Below are 6,015 nucleotides of genomic sequence, written 5' to 3' on the forward strand. Positions count from 1 at the left end.
TTATACCCAATCATGTTGTCAATTGACCTAATTAGTGTTAATTGGTCTTCCAGCTGTTCGCTAAATGCTCAATTTCCTTTTTCCAGCCACTTATTGCTACTTGTCCCAACTTTTTTGGGATTTGTTGACACTGTGAAATTTTGAATCAACATATTTTTCCTTTAAAATGTTACATTTACTCAGATTAAACTTTTGATCTGTCATCTATGTTGTATTACGAATAAAATATTGACATTTGCCATCTCCACATCATTGCATTCAGTTTATATTCACAATTTGTTTAGTGTCCCATGTAGTGAACTTGACCTGATGTCAAATCTGACCAGATGGACAGAAACTGTTATTTCATTGATCTGATCCAGAAATACAGTTTGACCCATCCTGAGACTTTCTTTCTTGAATTAATCAAGTGGAAAAGACAATTCTCTATGATCATTACTATTTTACAAATGTTTGATAATCAAATTGTGTTAGTTCAAACAATGTTTACAGGTTGAAGAGAACTACTCATTTTTATTTACATAAACAGTAAGTAATGATTTTTATTCCTCATTCAAAGAAGAAATCAGGGTAATATGCATTTCTTGATTTTTCTGTCTTCAATGAGCAAATTTGTAAGTGTGTCAAAGTTCAGGTTTCGGTCAACTAAAAAGTTTACTGAAAAGAAATGTCATGTTTAACTTTTACAGAAGATACAGGAGAGTTTGACTCCACGAAGTCTGGTTTTCTCCAATAATCTTTCTGTCTGTTTTAAACAATCTTAATCTCTATCCTTGAATTTTCATAACACCTTACATCACAAACCACACCTCTGTTCTGGTCCATCTACCAATTAGAAAGCTCTCAAATGAACCGGAAGTCGACCTATTTAAATGTGGCAACTTCCCAGTTCAACGCTCTCGGATGCAGCTCATGGAGAAGTGTCGTCTAAAAGTTCCGTTGTCGTGTCGAGACGAGACGTGACGAGATGAAAAGAGCTTTGAAAGAGTTGGAGACGTAAAGAGTTCAGAGTTCTTGGATGCAAACGCATTCAAGATGATCCAGAGACGGTTTTGGGGATTATAACTTCTGTTTGGATAACCTCACACGACTCCTAGGGGTTTGGCTGTCCTCACGGAGACGCTGAAAGAGTCAGAAAGGATTCTATACCGACGCTGATCTATCATCAACCAGGTAAAAGTTCTATTTCGACCAAGCGTACCGTTTGGGCCAAGCTGAGATCTGAAAGAGCGTGCACGTTCTGGTCAAACAGATAAATTCCCTCACACATCTCTCTGTAAGATAAATCTCAATTTTCATCTTTAAACTCTCCTTTCTCCTAAAATCATTCCAGATATTTTAGAAATGTCTGAAGCAAAGTTCTCAATCACCGCCGTGTGATTGATGTCTGCTGTTCTGCTGAAAGTGCGGACAATCGCCGTATTGTCCCACTTCCTGTGAAACTAGCCATGTTATTGTTTTCATATTTTGCCAAATTAATGTAAATGTTTGATGTTAAACTTTGATTCTGCAAATAAATGACCGCATTCATTTTGATGGGTGAAAGATAAATAACGTCTCTCGTTACATTTCTGTTAAATTCAATGCACGACATTTACACAGTCAGAAAAATGAAGAACCCGTAAATGTATGAATATATCCTGCATATGTCATACTACACCCAACTTTTTTGGAATCCGGTTTGTGTTTAATTAACCATATCACACCATGACGTAGCAGTAAACCTGTTAGATCATCATACTTTGTCATTAACTGCTCTATGATACCCTGACGCCTCAATCCGCCCGGAAAAACAGCTGTATGACACCCTGACGCCTCAATTCGTCCTGAATAACAGCTGTATTACACCCTGAGTTAGCAGTTAACCTGTCAGATCATCATATACTTTGTTTTTAACAGCTGTATTACAACCCAACGTCTCAGTTTGCCCTAATTTAGCAGCTTAACAGCTGTATGACCCCCTGACTTAACAGTCAGCTGTATAACACCTCTAAAAAAGTTAAATTTGGTCTTATGGACATTCAAAAAACAAAACAAAGCAAAAAAAAAAAAAAAATGTAGAAACGTTTCGTCTTCCATCTGAAAGACTTCCTCATTCTGAGGTGCCGTATTCAGCTCAGTCTCTTAAATAGCACCTTCTCAGAGTGGATCAACCAGTTTTGCTGCTGACAACCAAAACCAGCTGCTCACATGGTCAAGAAGGACCATCAGTCTAACAATGGATCATGAGCACACTGATGGCTGTTTACTATTCACAGGGGGTTGAGTGATACTAGCAATAACAGCATTGTAAGAGGGAGACAGTTGAACCCGGAGGCTCCACCCCTGTTTAATGATGGATGGTTTCTTTTCACAAAGATGGCCTCCTTTACTCCTCTCTCAAACCATTGTTCCTCTCTATCCAGGATGTGAACATCTTCATCCCTGAAAGAGTGATCGCTGGCCTGGAGATGAGTGTAGACCTCAGAGTCCTGGCCTGATGATGTTGATCTTCTGTGCTGGTCCATCCTTTTGGCCAGTGGCTGTTTAGTTTCCCCCATGTAAGACTGATCACCCTCCTGACACTGAACAGCATACACAATATTACTCTGTTTGTGCCGGGGGACTGGATCTTTAGGATGAACCAGTCTTTGCCGTAATGTATTTTGGGGTTTAAAAGCCACTGGGACGTTATGTTTAGAAAATAAACGTCTCAGTTTCTCTGATACTCCCTCAACATCTGGAATGACCACTGGTCTGGGTCTGGGTTCCTCCTTTTCACCTGTTGCCTGACTGGAGTCCTGTTTGGGTTTCTTCTCTGCTTTCAGGAAGGCCCAGTTAGGATATCCACATTGCTCTAGAGCCTGTTTTGTGTAGGATTTCTCCTTCTGCCTGGCTCCTGAGTTAGTGGGGACGCTGTCTGCTCTGCGGTACAATTCAATTCAGTTTATTTATATAGCGCCAAATCACAACGAAGTTGTCTCAGGGACTTTACAGAAACATTCACATACATAAAAGCCAATTAGTAAAGTTCTCTATCTAAGGAATCCAGCAGACAAGTTGAATTTTGCCTTCGTTGCAGTCTCCCATCCTGCGCAAGCACAGTGGCAACAGTGGAAAGGAAAAACTACCTTTTAAACCTCCAGCAGAACCAGGATCTGGACAAGCGGCCATCTGTTTTGACCAGATGGTTGAGAGGACAGGAAGGAGAGACAGACCAACACAGAATGGTAGGTCTAGGTGTATTTGAAAGACAAAAAAAACACATATTAAGGATGGAAAAAATAATTACAAATACAAAACAGGTTGAGCAGAGTAAGTAAAGACAGTAGCAGAGTGAAAAGTGTGGTCAGTTTGTCCTCCAGCAGTCTAAGCCTATAGCAGCATAACTAAGGGACAGCTCAGGAAACCCAAGCCCACCCTAACTATAGGATTTAGCAAAAAGGAAAGTCTTAAGCCTAGTTTTAAAACTGGATAATGTGTCAGCCTCACAGACAGAGAATGGAAGTTGGTTCCACAAGAGAGGAGCCTGAGAACTGAAAGATCTGCCTACCATTCTGTTTTTGTAAATTCTAGGAACCACAAGTAAACCTGCAGTCTGAGAGCGAAGCGGTCTGTTAGGAAAATGTGGAACAATAAGATCTGTAATATAAGATGGAGCTAGGTTGTTGAGAGCTTTGTAGGTTAGAAGTAGGATTTTGAATTCTATTGAGATTCTATCTAGATTTGACAGGGAGCCAATGGAGAGAAGCTAAAACTGGAGAGACATGATCTCTCCCACTAACTCCAGTTAAGACTCTGGCAGCAGCATTTTGGATCAACTGAAGATGTTTTAAAGAAGTATTTGGACACCCAGATAATAAACCATTGCAATAGTCCAGTCTAGACGTGACAAATGCATGGACCAGTTTTTCGGCATCATTTTTAGATCAGATGTTTCTAATTTTATCGATATTACGCAGGTAGAAGAAGGTGGTTCTAGTAACCTTTTGTAATGTGGGGGATAAAAGATTTGTCCATAACCCATGACTCTATAGACTATGACTCTATAGATCATGACTATATAAACCATGACTATATAAACCATGACTCTATAGACAATTACTCTATACCATATCTATAGAGTCATGGTCTATAAAGTTTATTCATTTAAAAAAAGTACAAAACAATGCATGCTCACAACCACACACAAATAGAAGCAGGGATGCTTATGTAGGCTTTATATGTAGATATATAGAAATGTATATGAATGTATATTCATGTGTATGCATGTATGTATATAGGCGTAGGTATGGGTATATATATTTACGGAAACTTACTGCAAAGCCATGAATATTTTAAGTTCTTTATACATATGTATTTTGTTGCTGTGTTTTGTCATGTTCTTTGCAGGTGAACAGACAGTGGCCGGGTGTTTTGAAGTGTGCTCTCTTTGTGTATATTTCTTATATTTTGGAGTCTTACTTTGTCTTTTCTTTCTTTCTATCCTATTAAAAAAAAAAATAAACTACACTAGATAATCACTAGAATAAATATTTCATAATAATGGTGTGGAGAGGATGGCTGTAAGGGAAGAAGGGAGGCCATCTATTAAAAAAAGAGAAAAAAAAACAAAACAATTCCATAACAATATAAAAAAAGATACAAAAGATTTAAAATGAAAGGCAGCAGAAAGAAGAAAAAATCTTATTATATCTGCCCCTTTAAGTCATGTATAGATCATGTATAGATCATGATTATATAAACCATGACTATATAAACCATGACTCTATAGACCATGACTTTATAGATCATGAATATGTAGACCATGCCTCTATAGATCAAGACTATATAAACCATGACTCTAAAGATCATGACTATATAAACATGACTATATAAACCATGACTCTACAGACCATGACTCTATAAACCATGACTCTATAGACTATGACTCTATAGATCACGACTATAAAAACCATGACTATATAAACCACAACTCTATAGATCATGACTATATAAAAATGACTATATAAACCATGACTCTATAGACCATGACTCTATACACCATGACTCTATAGATCATGACTATATAAACCATGACTCTATAGACTATGACTCTATAGATCATGACTATACAAACCATGACTATATAAACCACCACTCTATAGATCATGATTATATGAACCATGACTTTATAGACCATGACTATAGATCATGACTATATAAACCATGACTGTATAAACCATGACTCTATAGACCATGACTATACAAACCATGACTATATAAACCACCACTCTATAGATCATGATTATATGAACCATGACTTTATAGACCATGACTATAGATCATGACTATATAAACCATGACTATATAAACCATGACTCTATAGACCATGACTCTACAGATCATGACTATATAGACCATGACTCTATAGACCATGACTCTATAGACCATGACTCTACAGATCATGACTATATAAACCATGACTGTATAAACCATGACTCTATAGACCATAACTGTATAGATCATGACTAAATAGACCATGACTATATAGATCATGACTATATAGATCATGACTCTATAGATCATGACTATATAAACCATGACTATATAAACCACCACTCTATAGATCATGATTATATAAACCATGACTTTATAGACCATGACTCTATAGATCATGACTCTATAGATCATGACTCTATAGACCATGACTCTATAGTATGTATGTTTTATTTATTCATTTCATTTCATCCAAACAACAAATATAATACAATTTAAAGAAAAGAAAAAAGATATACAATCACCGAAATAAAATGAAAGGCAGCAGAAGAAGAATGAATTCTTATAATATCTGCCCCTTGTCCCCAAAATATATTCCAAACAAAATTACTATACAAAAGCAAGATGAATTTATAAAAAAAATTGTAAAAAATAATAAAAAAAACTTAGCTAAAATATAAGATCAACTGTAAACATAGATATATAGATCATGACTATATAAACCATGACTGTATAAACCATGACTCTATAGACCATAACTATATAGATCATGACTCT

The sequence above is a fragment of the Nematolebias whitei genome, chromosome 7, assembly GCF_014905685.2.
Source record: "Nematolebias whitei isolate Nwh7 chromosome 7, NemWhi1, whole genome shotgun sequence".
Classification (NCBI taxonomy): domain Eukaryota; kingdom Metazoa; phylum Chordata; class Actinopteri; order Cyprinodontiformes; family Rivulidae; genus Nematolebias; species Nematolebias whitei.